Below are 19743 nucleotides of genomic sequence, written 5' to 3'. Positions count from 1 at the left end.
GTACTTCCTGTATATAGCCTCATTACTACCTGGTACACCTGCACATTTGACATCCGTACATCCTGTATATAGGCTCATTACTACCGGTACCCTGCACATTGACTCAGTACTTTCCTGTATATAGGCTCATTACTACCTGGTACCCAGCACATTTGACTCAGTACTTTCCTGTATATAGCTCATTACTACCCTGGTACCTTGGGGGCTGCCATTGGACGTCCAGTACTTCCTGGATATAGGCTCATACTACGTGGGTACCCCTGCACATTGACTCAGTACTCCCTGTATATAGCCATTACTACCTGGTACCCCTGCACATTGACTCAGTACTCCCTGTATATAGCCATGTTACTACCTGGTACCCTGCACATTGACTCAGTACTCCCTGTATATAGCCATGTTACTACCTGGTACCCTTCACATTGACTCAGTACTCCCTGTATATAGCCATGTTACTACCTGGTACCCTGCACATTGACTCAGTACTCCCTGTATATAGCCATGTTACTACCTGGTACCCTGCACATTGACTCAGTACTCCCTGTATATAGCCATGTTACTACCTGGTACCCCTGCACATTGACTCAGTACTCCCTGTATATAGCCATGTTACTACCTGGTACCCCTGCACATTGACTCAGTACTGCCTGTATATAGCCATGCTACTACCTGGTACCCCTGCACTTTGACTCAAGTACTGCCTGTATATAGCCTCATTACTACCTGGTACCCTGCACATTGACTCAGTACTCCCTGTATATAGCCATGCTACTACCTGGTATTCCTGCACATTGACTCAGTACTCCCTGTATATAGCCATGTTACTACCTAGTACCCTGCACATTGACTCAGTACTCCCTGTATTATAGCCTCATACTACCTGGTACCCTGCACATTGACTCAGTACTCCCTGTATATAGCCATTACTACCTGGTAAACCTGCACATTGACTCAGTACTCCCTGTATATAGCCATTACTACCTGGTACCCTGCACATTGACTCAGTACTCCCTGTATATAGCCATTACTACCTGGTACCCTGCACATTGACTCAGTACTCCCTGTATATAGCCTCATTACTACCTGGTACCCTGCACATTGACTCAGTACTTCCTGTATATAGCCTCATTACTACCTGGTACCCTGCACATTGACTCAGTACTGCCTGTATATAGCCATTACTACCTGGTACCCTGCACATTGACTCAGTACTTCCTGTTATATAGACTCATTACTACCTGGTACCCTGCACATTGACTCAGTACTTCCTGTATATAGCCTCATTACTACCTGGTACCCTGCACATTGACTCAGTACTTCCTGTATATAGCCTCATTACTACCTGGTACCCTGCACATTGACTCAGTACTTCCTGTATATAGCCTATACTACCTGGTACCCTGCACATATGACTCAGTACTTCCTGATATATGCCTCATTACTACCTTGTACCCTGACACATTGACTCAGTACTTTCCTGTATATAGGCACATCATTACTACTACCTGGTACCTGCACATTGACTCCAGGACTTCCTGTATATAGCCATCATTACTACCTGGTATCCCTGCACATGACTCAGTGCCTTCCTGTATATCGCCTCATTACTACCTGGTACCCTGCCACATTGACAGCAGTACTCCTTGTATATAAGGCTCATTACTACCTGGTACCAAACTGCACATTGACTCGTACTGTCATGTATATAGGGCTCATTACTACCTGGTCCCCTGCACATTGACTCAAGTACTTTCCTGTATATAGGCTCATGTACTACCTGGTTACCCTGCCACATTGACTCTAGTACTTCCTGATATAGCATCATTACTACCTGGTACCCTGCACCATTGGACTCAAGTACACTCAATACCTGTTTATAGACTCATTACTACCTGGTACCCTGCACATTGACTCAGTACTTCCTGTATATAGGCTCATTACTACCTGGTACCCTGCACATTGACTCAGTACTTCCTGTATATAGCCTCATTACTACCTGGTACCCTGCACATTGACTCAGTACTTCCTGTTTATAGCCTCATTACTACCTGGTACCCAGCACATTGACTCAGTACTTCCTGTATATAGGCTCATTACTACCTGGTACCCTGCACATTGACTCAGTACTTCCTGTATATAGCCTCATTACTACCTGGTACCCTGCACATTGACTCAGTACTTCCTGTATATAGGCTCATTACTACCTGGTACCCTGCACATTGACTCAGTACTTCCTGTATATAGGCTCATTACTACCTGGTACCCTGCACATTGACTCAGTACTTCCTGTATATAGCCTCATTACTACCTGGTACCCTGCACATTGACTCAGTACTTCCTGTATATAGGCTCATTACTACCTGGTACCCTGCACATTGACTCAGTACTTCCTGTATATAGCCTCATTACTACCTGGTACCCTGCACATTGACTCAGTACTTCCTGTTTATAGACTCATTACTACCTGGTACCCTGCACATTGACTCAGTACTTCCTGTATATAGCCTCATTACTACCTGGTACCCTGCACATTGACTCAGTACTTCCTGTATATAGCCTCATTACTACCTGGTACCCTGCACATTGACTCAGTACTTCCTGTATATAGCCTCATTACTACCTGGTACCCTGCACATTGACTCAGTACTTCCTGTATATAGGCTCATTACTACCTGGTACCCTGCACATTGACTCAGTACTTCCTGTATATAGGCTCATTACTACCTGGTACCCTGCACATTGACTCAGTACTTCCTGTATATAGCCTCATTACTACCTGGTACCCTGCACATTGACTCAGTACTTCCTGTATATAGCCTCATTACTACCTGGTACCCTGCACATTGACTCAGTACTTCCTGTATATAGGCTCATTAATTACAATGGGTAACAGGGCTTTCTGTTGTACGGCTCTGGGGCTGTGGGACCCACAGCAGACTAAAACCGATCGGTAACAGGGCTTTCTGTTGTACGGCTCTGGGGCTGTGGGACCCACAGCAGACTAAAACCGATGGGTAACAGGGCTTTCTGTTTTATGGCTCTGGGGCTGTGGGACCCACAGCAGACTAAAACCGATGGGTAACAGGGCTTTCTGTTGTACGGCTCTGGGGCTGTGGAACCCACAGCAGACTAAAACCGATGGGTAACAGGGCTTTCTGTTGTACGGCTCTGGGGCTGTGGGACCCACAGCAGACTAAAACCGATCGGTAACAGGGCTTTCTGTTGTACGGCTCTGGGGCTGTGGGACCCACAGCAGACTAAAACCGATGGGTAACAGGGCTTTCTGTTTTATGGCTCTGGGGCTGTGGGACCCACAGCAGACTAAAACCGATGGGTAACAGGGCTTTCTGTTGTACGGCTCTGGGGCTGTGGAACCCACAGCAGACTAAAACCGATGGGTAACAGGGCTTTCTGTTGTACGGCTCTGGGGCTGTGGGACCCACAGCAGACTAAAACCGATCGGTAACAGGGCTTTCTGTTGTACGGCTCTGGGGCTGTGGGACCCACAGCAGACTAAAACCGATGGGTAACAGGGCTTTCTGTTTTATGGCTCTGGGGCTGTGGGACCCACAGCAGACTAAAACCGATGGGTAACAGGGCTTTCTGTTGTACGGCTCTGGGGCTGTGGAACCCACAGCAGACTAAAACCGATGGGTAACAGGGCTTTCTGTTGTACGGCTCTGGGGCTGTGGGACCCACAGCAGACTAAAACCGATGGGTAACAGGGCTTTCTGTTGTACGGCTCTGGGGCTGTGGAACCCACAGCAGACTAAAACCGATGGGTAACAGGGCTTTCTGTTGTACGGCTCTGGGGCTGTGGGACCCACAGCAGACTAAAACCGATCGGTAACAGGGCTTTCTGTTGTACGGCTCTGGGGCTGTGGGACCCACAGCAGACTAAAACCGATGGGTAACAGGGCTTTCTGTTTTATGGCTCTGGGGCTGTGGGACCCACAGCAGACTAAAACCGATGGGTAACAGGGCTTTCTGTTGTACGGCTCTGGGGCTGTGGAACCCACAGCAGACTAAAACCGATGGGTAACAGGGCTTTCTGTTGTACGGCTCTGGGGCTGTGGGACCCACAGCAGACTAAAACCGATGGGTAACAGGGCTTTCTAATGTACAGCTCTGGGGCTGTGGAACCCACAGCAGACTAAAACCGATGGGTAACAGGGCTTTCTAATGTACAGCTCTGGGGCTGTTGGACCCACAGCAGACTAAAACCGATGGGTAACAGGGCTTTTTCTGTTGTACGGCTCTGGAGCTGTGGGACCCACAGCAGACTTAAACCGATGGGTAACAGGGCTTTCTGTTGTACGGCTCTGGGGCTGTGGGACCCACAGCAGACTAAAACCGATGGGTAACAGGGCTTTTTCTGTTGTACGGCTCTGGAGCTGTGGGACCCACAGCAGACTTAAACCGATGGGTAACAGGGCTTTCTGTTGTACGGCTCTGGAGCTGTGGAACCCACAGCAGACTAAAACCGATGGGTAACAGGGCTTTCTGTTGTACGGCTCTGGGGCTGTGGGACCCACTTCCAGACACTGTCAGGGCTGCAGTCTCTCTGTCCTCCACAGCTAAACACTGTGCTGTTCAGATTGGATTGTTTTTTTAAATTATTTTTTACTTTTATTCTTATTATTTTCTTCAGTACCTTGATTGTGAGAAAAGCACAAATGAAATAAATGATTATTTTTGTTGTTATTATTAGTGGTATTATTATACAGATGAATAGAGTTACAGAGTGAGGTCAGTTCAGAGCCAGAGCTAAGCATTATGTCATAGCCAGCGTTCACAGCCTGAAAGGCTGTGACCCCTTTAAAGCACGGTCACAACCCATGCAGTTTATACAAGTAAATCTACAGCCTCAGTTTGTAGAGAATACATCAGAATCTACAGCCCCGGTTTGTAGAGAATACATCAGAATGTACAGCCCCAGTTTGTAGAGAATACATTAGAATCTACAGCCCCAGTTTGTAGAGAATACATCAGAATCTACAGCCCCAGTTTGTAGAGAATACATCAGAATGTACAGCCCCAGTTTGTAGAGAATACATCAGAATCTACAGCCCCAGTTTGTAGAGAATACATCAGAATGTACAGCCCCAGTTTGTAGAAAATACATCAGAATCTACAGCCCCGGTTTGTAGAGAATACATCAGAATCTACAGCCCCAGTTTGTAGAGAATACATCAGAATCTACAGCCCCGGTTTGTAGAGAATACATCAGAATGTACAGCCCCAGTTTGTAGAGAATACATCAGAATTTACAGCCCCAGTTTGTAGAGAATACATCAGAATTTACAGCCCCAGTTTTTAGAGAATACATCAGAATCTACAGCCCCGGTTTGTAGAGAATACATCAGAATCTACAGCCCCAGTTTGTAGAGAATACATCAGAATCAACAGCCCCAGTTTGTAGAGAATACATCAGAATCTACAGCCCCGGTTTGTAGAGAATACATCAGAATGTACAGCCCCGGTTTGTAGAGAATACATCAGAATCTACAGCCCCGGTTTGTAGAGAATACATCAGAATCCACAGCCCCGGTTTATAGAGAATACATCAGAATCTACAGCCCCAGTTTGTAGAGAATACATCAGAATCCACAGCCCCAGTTTGTAGAGAATACATCAGAATCTACAGCCCCGGTTTGTAGAGGATACATCAGAATCTACAGCCCCGGTTTGTAGAGAATACATCAGAATGTACAGCCCCAGTTTGTAGAGAATACATTAGAATCTACAGCCCCAGTTTGTAGAGAATACATCAGAATCTACAGCCCCAGTTTGTAGAGAATACATCAGAATGTACAGCCCCAGTTTGTAGAGAATACATCAGAATCTACAGCCCCGGTTTGTAGAGAATACATCAGAATGTACAGCCCCAGTTTGTAGAGAATACATCAGAATCTACAGCCCCGGTTTGTAGAGAATACATCAGAATCTACAGCCCCAGTTTGTAGAGAATACATCAGAATCTACAGCCCCGGTTTGTAGAGAATACATCAGAATGTACAGCCCCAGTTTGTAGAGAATACATCAGAATTTACAGCCCCAGTTTGTAGAGAATACATCAGAATTTACAGCCCCAGTTTTTAGAGAATACATCAGAATCTACAGCCCCGGTTTGTAGAGAATACATCAGAATCTACAGCCCCAGTTTGTAGAGAATACATCAGAATCAACAGCCCCAGTTTGTAGAGAATACATCAGAATCTACAGCCCCGGTTTGTAGAGAATACATCAGAATGTACAGCCCCGGTTTGTAGAGAATACATCAGAATCTACAGCCCCGGTTTGTAGAGAATACATCAGAATCCACAGCCCCGGTTTATAGAGAATACATCAGAATCTACAGCCCCAGTTTGTAGAGAATACATCAGAATCCACAGCCCCAGTTTGTAGAGAATACATCAGAATCTACAGCCCCGGTTTGTAGAGGATACATCAGAATCTACAGCCCCGGTTTGTAGAGAATACATCAGAATCTACAGCCCCGGTTTGTAGAGAATACATCAGAATCTACAGCCCCGGTATGTAGAGAATACATCAGAATCCACAGCCCCAGTTTGTAGAGAATACATCAGAATCCACAGCCCCAGTTTGTAGAGAATACATCAGAATCTACAGCCCCGGTTTGTAGAGAATGCATAAGAATCTACAGCCCCGGTTTGTAGAGAATACATCAGAATCCACAGCCCCAGTTTGTAGAGAATACATCAGAATCTACAGCCCCGGTTTGTAGAGAATGCATCAGAATCTACAGCCCCGGTTTGTAGAGAATACATCAGAATCTACAGCCCCAGTTTGTAGAGAATACATCAGAATGTACAGCCCCGGTTTGTAGAGAATACATCAGAATCTACAGCCCCAGTTTGTAGAGAATACATCAGAATCTACAGCCCCGGTTTGTAGAGAATACATCAGAATCTACAGCCCCGGTTTGTAGAGGATACATCAGAATCTACAGCCCCGGTTTGTAGAGAATACATCAGAATCTACAGCCCCAGTTTGTAGAGAATGCATCAGAATCTACAGCCCCAGTTTGTAGAGAATACATCAGAATGTACAGCCCCAGTTTGTAGAGAGTACATCAGAATCTACAGCCCCGGTTTGTAGAGAATACATCAGAATGTACAGCCCCAGTTTGTAGAGAGTACATCAGAATCTACAGCCCCGGTTTGTAGAGAATACATCAGAATCTACAGCCCCAGTTTGTAGAGAATACATCAGAATCTACAGCCCCAGTTTGTAGAGAATGCATAAAAATCTACAGCCCCGGTTTGTAGAGAATACATCAGAATCTACAGCCCCAGTTTGTAGAGAATACATCAGAATCTACAGCCCCGGTTTGTAGAGAATACATCAGAATCTACAGCCCCAGTTTGTAGAGAATACATCAGAATCTACAGCCCCAGTTTGTAGAGAATACATCAGAATCTACAGCCCCGGTTTGTAGAGAATACATCAGAATCTACAGCCCCGGTTTGTAGAGAATACATCAGAATCTACAGCCCCAGTTTGTAGAGAATATATCAGAATCTACAGCCCTAGTTTGTAGAGAATACATCAGAATCTACAGCCCCAGTTTGTAGAGAATGCATCAGAATGTACAGCCCCAGTTTGTAGAGAATAAATCACAATCTACAGCCCCGGTTTGTAGAGAATACATCAGAATGTACAGCCCCAGTTTGTAGAGAATACAGCAGAATCTACAGCCCCAGTTTGTAGAGAATATATCAGAATCTACAGCCCTAGTTTGTAGAGAATACATCAGAATCTACAGCCCCAGTTTGTAGAGAATGCATCAGAATGTACAGCCCCAGTTTGTAGAGAATACATCACAATCTACAGCCCCGGTTTGTAGAGAATACATCAGAATCTACAGCCCCGGTTTGTAGAGAATACATCAGAATGTACAGCCCCAGTTTGTAGAGAATACATCAGAATCTACAGCCCCGGTTTGTAGAGAATACATCAGAATCTACAGCCCCAGTTTGTAGAGAATACATCAGAATCTACAGCCCCAGTTTGTAGAGAATACATCAGAATCTACAGCCCCAGTTTGTAGAGAATACATCAGAATCCACAGCCCCAGTTTGTAGAGAATACATCAGAATCCACAGCCCCAGTTTGTAGAGAATACATCACAATCTACAGCCCCGGTTTGTAGAGAATATATCAGAATCTACAGCCCCAGTTTGTAGAGAATACATCAGAATCTACAACCTCAGTTTGTAGAGAATACATCAGAATCTACAGCCCCAGTTTGTAGAGAATACATCAGAATCTACAGCCCCAGTTTGTAGAGAATACATCCGTTTGTTACAGAATCCACAGCCCCAGTTTTGAAACAGCTAGATGTGTTTGAAGTCAGAATCAAGCCGTACAATGTCGATCCCTCCCAAAACATCTACTGTGTACGGACCTTCTCACAGAGGCAGAGAGGGAAGGGTATGTGTGCTGGATAACGTGATGGGGCCTGTCCAACCAGCTGACAGTTACTCTATCCTCAGATCAATCCACCAAGGAGAAGACAGGTCTACTCTCCTCAGATCAATCCACCACGGAGAAGGCAGCTCTCCTCTCCTCAGATCAATCCACCATGGAGAAGGCAGGTCTCCTCTCCTCAGATCAATCCACCAAGGAGAAGGGACCTCTCCTCTCCTCAGATCAATCCACCATGGAGAAGGGACCTCTCCTCTCCTCAGATCAATCCACCAAGGAGAAGACAGGTCTCATCTCCTCAGATCAATCCACCATGAAGAAGGGACCTCTCCTCTCCTCAGATCAATCCACCACGGAGAAGGCAGCTCTCCTCTCCTCAGATCAATCCACCATGGAGAAGACAGGTCTCCTCTCCTCAGATCAATCCACCATGGAGAAGACAGCTCTCCTCTCCTCTGTGTATCAGAGTCTGGTATGACAGGCCAGTCTCTGTGTGTCAGAGTCTGGTATGACAGGCCAGTCTCTGTGTATCAGAGTCTGGTATGACAGGTCAGTCTCTGTGTCTGGTATGACTGGCCAGTCTCTGTGTATCAGAGTCTGGTATGACAGGCCAGTCTCTGTGTATCAGAGTCTGGTATGACTGGCCAGTCTCTGTGTATCAGAGTCTGGTATGACTGGCCAGTCTCTGTGTATCAGAGTCTGGTATGACTGGCCAGTCTCTGTGTATCAGTGTCTGGTATGACAGGCCAGTCTCTGTGTATCAGAGTCTGGTATGACAGGCCAGCCTCTGTGTCTGGTTCGGGAGAAAGTGTTTACTGCTACAGCGGCCCCTCTCCCTGTCAGTGTGTTTGGTTGAGAGATAGAGGAAGTTGACTATCACAGACTCCTAATATCTGGAGAACATATGTGGCTATAATGATGAATAGGAACACAGGGGAGCAACTGACAACTTAAGTGACAGGTTGGCACAACGTCACCTTCCCAGAAGTCCTCATGTCCACGGTAATCAATATGTCGTTTCCAAACTGACACAAACATTTATTACTGGATTCAGCTGTCTATTCTCATTCCTCGGTCGTTTCGCAAGTAATGGTCTTCGCGTGGTTAAAGTCCGTCAACAAAGCTGACCTCTATAATACTAGGAGACCCTCAGGTGGAAACCCTGTGAACTGGTTGTCATGTCTACATGTGACCAGTAGAGGGGGCTGGTATATTACGACAAGGTGACATGACGTGACAATATCCCTGTCAGATTACTGTTAATCTGTGTAGATGACGTGACGGTATCTCTCTCTCCCTGTCAGATTACTGTTAATCTGTGTAGATGACGTGACGGTATCCCTGTCAGATTACTGTTAATCTGTGTAGATGACGTGACGGTATCTCTCCCTGTCAGATTACTGTTAATCTGTGTAGATGACGTGACTGTATCCCTGTCAGATTACTGTTAATCTGTGTAGATGACGTGACGGTATCTCTCCCTGTCAGATTACTGTTAATCTGTGTAGATGACGTGACGGTATCCCTGTCAGATTACTGTTAATCTGTGTAGATGACGTGACGGTATCTCTCCCTGTCAGATTACTGTTAATCTGTGTAGATGACGTGACGGTATCCCTCTCTCCCTGTCAGATTACTGTTAATCTGTGTAGATGACGTGACAGTATCTTTCCCTGTCAGATTACTGTTAATCTGTGTAGATGACGTGATGGTATCTCTCCCTGTCAGATTACGGTTTATATGTGTAGTTGCCGTGACGATATCTCTCCCTGTCAGATTACGGTTTATATGTGTAGTTGCCGTGACGATATCTCTCCCTGTCAGATTACGGTTTATATGTGTAGTTGCCGTGACGATATCTCTCCCTGTCAGATTACGGTTTATATGTGTAGTTGCCGTGACGATATCTCTCCCTGTCAGATTACTGTTAATCTGTGTAGATGACGTGACGGTATCTCTCCCTGTTTCCAATTTACCATGAAGTAGAGATTACTAGAGATGTCCAGAGAACCTTCCTTAACCCCAGGACACTTTAACTGGTTCCCCTTTTCATGTTTAAACTGGGCTGAAGCGCATTTGGGTATAAACTTTTTTCCGTTACTACAGATGTCCCATTGTGTTTTAATCAGAATGAACTACACGTATGCAACATTCGGTGGGGTAAAATAAGTGCAGATTATTCCATGCAAAACATCTGGGAGTCTTTTTGAGTTCATTATCTGAGAGGATCCTCAGAGTGAATCCAGTTAATGTCATCCTTTCATCCTGCAATCACACCTCAACAGCTTCATATGTTTCTCCACAGAGATACATAGAGAGAAATTACATTTCTGTCATCCCTCTCCTCTTAGGTAAGGAATGCGAGGTGAGACGAGGTGAGGTGAGACGAGGTGAGGTGAGACGAGGTGAGGTGAGACGAGGTGAGGTGAGACGAGGTGAGGTGAGACGAGGTGAGACGAGGTGAGGCGAGACGAGGTGAGACAAGGTGAGACGAGGTGAGGTGAGACGAGGTGAGACGAGGTGAGGTGAGACGAGGTGAGACGAGGTGAGGTGAGACGAGGTGAGGTGAGACGAGGTGAGTGGGGAGTGGGATCGTGAGTGTGTTCCACTTCAACGGTTCCACCGGGAGAGAAGAAGTGTCTCTCTAAAATTAGTTTCAGATTGATACGTCGGTTAATTGTTCCACGCGCTCTCTCTCTCTCTCTCTCTCTCTCTCTCTCTCTCTCTCTCTCTCTCTCTCTCTCTTTTCCTTCTCTTTAGATTGACACCTGAGGGTGTCACAGACAGCCCTCTGCGGGACAAAGTGACTCGATTTAATCAGAAGTGACAACTGAGTCTCTCTCAACTCTTTTGTTTTTATTAACTGTGATTTAATTAAGGGGAGACCAGTTGAGACCAGAGTCTCATTTCCAATGGTGCCATGAGAACGTAAAAACAAGGTAAAACTACAAAGGGCACAAGGCCAGACCCAAATGCAAACACAGGAGGCAGATGGTTGAGCCCCGATATTTATTATACCAAAAGGGGGAAGGCAAAAAGGCAGGTTCGGGGACAGGCGAGAGTTCATGAACCAGGTCAGAGTCCAAACAGTACCAGGGGATAGGCAGGCTCGAGGTCAGAACAGGCAGAGTGGTCAGGCAGGCGGATTCGGCGTCAGGACAGGCAAGGGTCAAAACCAGGAGGGCTAGGAAAAAACAGAGACTGGGGAAAAATAGGAGCTAGGAGGAAGACTGGTTAACCTTGACAAAACAAGACGAACTGACACAGAGAGACAGGAAACACAGGGATAAATACACTGGGGACTAATGGGCAAAACAAGACGAACTGACACAGAGAGACAGGAAACACAGGGATAAATACACTGAGGACTAATGGGCAAAACAAGACGAACTGACACAGAGAGACAGGAAACACAGGGATAAATACACTGAGGACTAATGGGCAAAACAAGACGAACTGACACAGAGAGACAGGAAACACAGGGATAAATACACTGAGGACTAATGGGCAAAACAAGACGAACTGACACAGAGAGACAGGAAACACAGGGATAAATACACTGGGGACTAATGGGCAAAACAAGACGAACTGACACAGAGAGACAGGAAACACAGGGATAAATACACTGGGGACTAATGGGCAAAACAAGACGAACTGACACAGAGAGACAGGAAACACAGGGATAAATACACTGAGGACTAATGGGCAAAACAAGACGAACTGACACAGAGAGACAGGAAACACAGGGATAAATACACTGGGGACTAATGGGCAAAACAAGACGAACTGACACAGAGAGACAGGAAACACAGGGATAAATACACTGGGGACTAATGGGCAAAACAAGACGAACTGACACAGAGATACAGGAAACACAGGGATAAATACACTGAGGACTAATGGGCAAAACAAGACGAACTGACACAGAGATACAGGAAACACAGGGATAAATACACTGGGGACTAACGGGCAAAACAAGACGAACTGACACAGAGAGACAGGAAACACAGGGATAAATACACTGGGGACTAACGGGCAAAACAAGACGAACTGACACAGAGATACAGGAAACACAGGGATAAATACACTGGGGACTAACGGGGAAAATAGGAGAAACCTGGAGGTGGGTTGGAGACAATCACAAAGACAGGTGAAACAGATCAGGGCGTGACAAAAAACTACAAGACACAAGACACAATAACAAGTATTTAGTATCTCATGTTTTTATACTTTAACAAGTTAGGTAAGTCAGAAGCTTGTATAGTAGAGCTATGTAAACAGAACGAGAATAATGAAGTGATATACTGGACTTTAATGAGGACCAGACAACCTTTTGATACAGGATGTAGAGATGAGTAGGAAGGGATATACTGGACTTTAATGAGGATCAGACAACCTTTTGATACAGGATGTAGTGATGAGTATTAAAACAGACACCTGTGATAAAACAAATGGCGCTATGGTAGACAGCATCCAAAGATTTAAGATGAGTGGCTGCTGCATTCTGGTAAATGGTGTCACCGTAGTCAAGAAATGTCAGGAAAGTTGACTGTACAATCTGCTTCCTGCTGTTCAGGAGGCGGCAAGATCTATTTCTATAAAAATAAGACGACTTTAAATCTCAGCTTCTTAACGAGTTCATCTGGATGTTCTTTAAAAACGTCCAATCACTATCAATCTCAAGATACGAGCAGAATCAACGTAAGAAATGTTGATCCTTCAAACTTCGAGGAAGGAAGAAACTAAATATCTCAGATAACCTCCCTCCACCCTCCCAGAGAGAGATGAACCAGGTCTCCCTCCACCCTCCCAGAGAGATGAACCAGGTCTCCCTCCACCCTCCCAGAGAGATGAACCAGGTCTCCCTCCACCCTCCCAGAGAGATGAACCAGGTCTCCCTCCACCCTCCCAGAGAGAGATGAACCAGACCTCCCTTCACCCTCCCAGAGAGAGATGAACCAGGTCTCCCTCCACCCTCCCAGAGAGAGATGAACCAGACCTCCCTCCACCCTCCCAGAGAGAGATGAACCAGGTCTCCCTCCACCCTCCCAGAGAGAGATGAACCAGGTCTCCCTCCACCCTCCCAGAGAGAGATGAACCAGACCTCCCTCCACCCTCCCAGAGAGAGATGAACCAGACCTCCCTCTGCCTTCCCAGAGAGATGAACCAGGTCTCCCTCCACCCTCCCAGAGAGAGATGAACCAGGTCTCCCTCCACCCTCCCAGAGAGAGATGAACCAGGTTTCCCTCCACCCTCCCAGAGAGAGATGAACCAGGTCTCCCTCCACCCTCCCAGAGAGAGATGAACCAGGTCTCCCTCCACCCTCCCAGAGAGAGATGAACCAGACCTCCCTCCATCCTCCCAGAGAGAGATGAACCAGGTCTCCCTCCACCCTCCCAGAGAGAGATGAACCAGACCTCCCTCCACCCTCCCAGAGAGATGAACCAGGTCTCCCTCCATCCTCCCAAAGAGAGATGAACCAGGTCTCCCTCCACCCTCCCAGAGAGAGATGAACCAGGTCTCCCTCCACCCTCCCAGAGAGAGATGAACCAGGTCTCCCTCCACCCTCCCAGAGAGAGATGAACCAGACTTCCCTCCACCCTCCCAGAGAGAGATGAACCAGGTCTCCCTCCACCCTCCCAGAGAGAGATGAACCAGGTCTCCCTCCACCCTCCCAGAGAGAGATGAACCAGGTCTCCCTCCATCCTCCCAGAGAGAGATGAACCAGGTCTCCCTCCACCCTCCCAGAGAGATGAACCAGGTCTCCCTCCACCCTCCCAGAGAGAGATGAACCAGGTCTCCCTCCACCCTCCCAGAGAGATGAACCAGGTCTCCCTTCACCCTCCCAGAGAGAGATGAACCAGGTCTCCCTCCACCCTCCCAGAGAGAGATGAACCAGGTCTCCCTCCACCCTCCCAGAGAATGCTCTCTAGAAGGTGCACAGCCCCTACTAGACAAACACTGGTTGAATCAGCTTTTGTTTCCATGTAATTTCAACCAAAAAAATTCAATGTGATGATGTTGAATCAATGTGGAAAACTGATTGGATTTTAAAAGACATCAACGTAAGATTTTCTTATTTTTTCACTCATCGTTTAACCTAAATCACATGACATGGGGAATTGTTTTGTTGTTGTTGTTCATTTCACGTTGCATTCTTGTTAGTTGACAACTAAACCAAATGTAAATTAAAAGTCAACGTTGAACTGATGTCTGTGCCCGGTGGACCCTCTCCTTTAGTTGCCTAGTTACCAGTACTTAATGTTCAGCGAATAATGGCTCGCTTTTAAAAGAGGCCTGTCTCTTTGTTTCGAGGAAGAGACACACGGCTAGACAGGTTTATGAAGCGTGATAATTCAATTAATATTCAGACACTTCAGAAGGGTGACATTTGGTTGATTGCTTGAAGGAGGAGAGGAATGGCGGGGTGAAAGAGGGCAAGGCTCCGCTTGTTTGATTTTCATGCATTAGACAGTGTCAGTCTTTCATCTGAGGGCCCTTGAGTAGCTGGTTATGGTGTGAAGGTAGCCTGCTGTATCCTTCCTGGCGTCTAGCCAAGAGATACTGTGTATGTGTGTGAATGTATGTACAGTACCAGTCATAAGTTTAGACACACCTACTCATTCCAGGGTTTTTCTTTATTTGTACTATTTTCTACATTGTAGAATAATAGTGAAGACATCAAAACTATGAAATAACACATATGGAATCATGTAGTAACCCCCCAAAAAAGTGTTAAACAAATCAAAATATATTTTATATTTGAGATTCTTCAAAGTAGCTACCCTTTTGCCTTGATGACACTTTCTGTGGTTACTACATGATTCCATATGTGTTATTTCATAGTTTTGATGTCTTCACTATTATTCTACAATGTAGAAAATAGTACAAATAAAGAAAAAACCAAAAACTTTTGACTGGTACAGTATATGTATATTTCACACTCTCAGTGGCATACGCTATGATTTAAGTGGAGGAATTCAATAAGAAAGTGTCCCAAATCAACACTCATGTTACCAGGACGATGGTGTTCATATGATCATGTACGTTATACGTTATATAAGTCACATTCACAAGATTGTCATTCCAAGTGGAATTGCATCAAAATGTATTTTTACCTCAACACTCCTGCTATCACGGTGAAGATATTTCTATTCATGGGATTGACAGTATGTTTACATTCAAAGGCGTTTAGCCCCAACGACCTGCACTCTCATCCAACCTCTACCTTCCTCTGCACATCCACAATGATTGACCCTCTAGTTTAACGTGTCCCAGTCGCCCTGCTGGCTCCACTTCAAAACCAATTCCAACTTTCAGGTGACGAAGGGCAGCTCTGGCCGAAAGAGTGAAGCAGTCGTGGCTTTAAAATGATATATTCTCTCCTGAGGTTCCCGAGGCGGTTAGCCTTATGCTTGTTTAACGGAGGTGGGTCTGTGAACTCTGCTTGCATGATAAGTAACCTTCCCTGAGACCTTTATTTAAAAAAACGTTTACTTACTATGACTGTGATATGTGGTTGTCTCACCTACCTATCTTAAGATGAATGCACTAATTGTAAATCACACTGCATAACAGCGTCTGTAGATGGCTGAAAATGTAAACATTTTACTATCAGGAGTGATGGCTTGACCACCATCAGAGAAAATACACTAACTTTTAAAAAGTGGATGAGTCAAAAGTATTTAGCTAATTCCTTTTAGCCTGATGGTGTTGACCTGCTCCACTGCTCCAGCTGTAACATGGACACCTGATGGTGTTAGCCTGCTCCACTGCTCCAGCTGTAACATGGACACTTGATGGTGTTGGCCTGCTCCACTGCTCCAGCTGTAACATGGACACTTGATGGTGTTGGCCTGCTCCACTGCTCCAGCTGTAACATGGACACCTGATGGTGTTGACCTGCTCCAGCTGTAACATGGACATCTGATGGTGTTGACCTGCTCCACTGCTCCAGCTGTAACATGGACACCTGATGGTGTTGGCCTGCTCCACTGCTCCAGCTGTAACATGGACACCTGATGGTGTTGGCCTGCTCCACTGCTCCAGCTGTAACATGGACACCTGATGGTGTTGACCTGCTCCACTGCTCCAGCTGTAACATGGACACCTGATGGTGTTGGCCTGCTCCACTGCTCCAGCTGTAACATGGACACCTGATGGTGTTGGCCTGCTCCACTGATCCAGCTGTAACATGGACACTTGATGGTGTTAGCCTGCTCCACTGCTCCAGCTGTAACATGGACACCTGATGGTGTTAGCCTGCTCCACTGCTCCAGCTGTAACATGGACACCTGATGGTGTTGACCTGCTCCACTGCTCTAGCTGTAACATGGACACCTGATGGTGTTGACCTGCTCCACTGCTCCAGCTGTAACATGGACACCTGATGGTGTTAGCCTGCTCCACTGCTCCAGCTGTAACATGGACACTTGATGGTGTTGGCCTGCTCCACTGCTCCAGCTGTAACATGGACACTTGATGGTGTTGGCCTGCTCCACTGCTCCAGCTGTAACATGGACACCTGATGGTGTTGACCTGCTCCAGCTGTAACATGGACATCTGATGGTGTTGACCTGCTCCACTGCTCCAGCTGTAACATGGACACCTGATGGTGTTGGCCTGCTCCACTGCTCCAGCTGTAACATGGACACCTGATGGTGTTGGCCTGCTCCACTGCTCCAGCTGTAACATGGACACCTGATGGTGTTGACCTGCTCCACTGCTCCAGCTGTAACATGGACACCTGATGGTGTTGACCTGCTCCACTGCTCCAGCTGTAACATGGACACCTGATGGTGTTGGCCTGCTCCACTGCTCCAGCTGTAACATGGACACCTGATGGTGTTGGCCTGCTCCACTGCTCCAGCTGTAACATGGACACTTGATGGTGTTAGCCTGCTCCACTGCTCCAGCTGTAACATGGACACTTGATGGTGTTGGCCTGCTCCACTGCTCCAGCTGTAACATGGACACCTGATGGTGTTGACCTGCTCCAGCTGTAACATGGACATCTGATGGTGTTGACCTGCTCCACTGCTCCAGCTGTAACATGGACACCTGATGGTGTTGACCTGCTCCACTGCTCCAGCTGTAACATGGACACCTGATGGTGTTGGCCTGCTCCACTGCTCCAGCTGTAACATGGACACCTGATGGTGTTGGCCTGCTCCACTGCTCCAGCTGTAACATGGACACTTGATGGTGTTAGCCTGCTCCACTGCTCCAGCTGTAACATGGACACCTGATGGTGTTAGCCTGCTCCACTGCTCCAGCTGTAACATGGACACCTGATGGTGTTGACCTGCTCCACTGCTCCAGCTGTAACATGGACACCTGATGGTGTTGACCTGCTCCACTGCTCCAGCTGTAACATGGACACCTGATGGTGTTGGCCTGCTCCACTGCTCCAGCTGTAACATGGACACGCAGAGGTTCTACCTGTCCTGACTACCCTTGGTAATGCCTGGTTTGACTCCTCTAGCCAGCTGGGATCCTGACTACCCTTTGGTAATGCCTGGTTTTGACTCCTCTAGCCAGCTGGGATCCTGACTACCCTTGGTAATGCCTGGTTTGACTCCTCTAGCCAGCTGGGATCCTGACTACCCTTTGGTAATGCCTGGTTTGACTCCTCCAGCCAGCTGGGATCCTCATTTATCCTCAGATCAGCTGGTGATTCTAGAAGCAGTTCTGTAGTATTCTACAGTGGTCTTCCAGAATGAGAATGACATGACTGGCAGGAGCTCCAGAGAGAGAACATACGCTATCTGGACAAAAGTATGTGGACACCCCTTCAAATGAATGGAATCAGCTATTTCAGCCACAGCTGTTGCTGACAGCTGAAATCGAGCACACAGCCATGCAATTTCCATAGACAAACATTGGCAGTAGAATGGCCTTACTGAAGAGCTCAGTGACTTTCAACGTGGCACCGTCACAGGATGCCACCTTTCCAACAAGTCAGTTCGTAAAATGTCTGCCCTGCTACAGCTTCCCCGGTCAACTGTAAGTGCTGAGATTGTGCAGTGGAAACGTCTAGGAGCAACAACGGCTCAGCCGCGAATGGAAAGTGCTGAAGACTGTAGCGCATAAAAATCGTCTGTCGTCGGTTGCAACACTCACTATCAAGTTCCAAACTGCCTCTGGAAGCAGCGTCAGCACAATAACGGTTCGTTGGGTGCTTCATGAAATGGGTTTCCATGGCCGAGCAGCCGCACACAAGCCTAAGATCACCATGCGCAATGCCAAGCGTCAGCTGGAGTGGTGTAAAGCTCGCCGCCATTGGACTCTGGAGCAGTGGAAACACGTTCACTGGAGTGATGAATCACACTTCGCCATCTGGCAGTTCCGACGGATAAATCTGGGTTTGGCGGATGCCAGGTGAACGCTACCTGCCCCAATGCATAGTGCCAACTGTAAAGTTTGGTGGAGGAATAATGGTCTGGGGCTGTTTTTCATGGTTTGGGCCTCTTAGTTCCAGTGAAGGGAAATCTTAACGCTACAGCATACAATGACATTCTAGTCTAGAGGATTCATTTCTTCCAAATTTGTGGCAACAGTTTGGGGAAGGCCCTTTCCTGTTTCAGCATGACAATGCCCGTGTGCATACAGAAATGGTTTGTCGATGTCGGTGTGAAATAACTTGACTGGCCTGCACAGAGCCCTGACCTCAACCCCATCGAATACCTTTGGGATGAATTGGAACGCCGACTGCGGGCCAGGCCTAATCACCCAACATCAGTGCCCGACCTCACTAATGCTCTTGTGGCTGAATAGAAGCAAGTCCCCCTGCAGCAATGTTCCAACATCTAGTGGAAAGCCTTCCCAGAAGAGTGGAGGCTGTTATAGCAGCAATGTTCCAACATCTAGTGGAAAGCCTTCCCAGAAGAGTGGAGGCTGTTATAGCAGCAATGTTCCAACATCTAGTGGAAAGCCTTCCCAGAAGAGTGGAGGCTGTTATAGCAGCAATGTTCCAACATCTAGTGGAAAGCCTTCCCAGAAGAGTGGAGGCTGTTATTGCAGCAATGTTCCAACATCTAGTGGAAAGCCTTCCCAGAAGAGTGGAGGCTGTTATAGCAGCAATGTTCCAACATCTAGTGGAAAGCCTTCCCAGAAGAGTGGAGGCTGTTATAGCAGCAATGTTCCAACATCTAGTGGAAAGCCTTCCCAGAAGAGTGGAGGCTGTTATAGCAGCAATGTTCCAACATCTAGTGGAAAGCCTTCCCAGAAGAGTGGAGGCTGTTATAGCAGCAATGTTCCAACATCTAGTGGAAAGCCTTCCCAGAAGAGTGG

Source organism: Salmo trutta, unplaced genomic scaffold, assembly GCF_901001165.1.
Source record: "Salmo trutta unplaced genomic scaffold, fSalTru1.1, whole genome shotgun sequence".
NCBI lineage: Eukaryota > Metazoa > Chordata > Actinopteri > Salmoniformes > Salmonidae > Salmo > Salmo trutta.
This window is presented reverse-complemented; position numbering follows the sequence as displayed.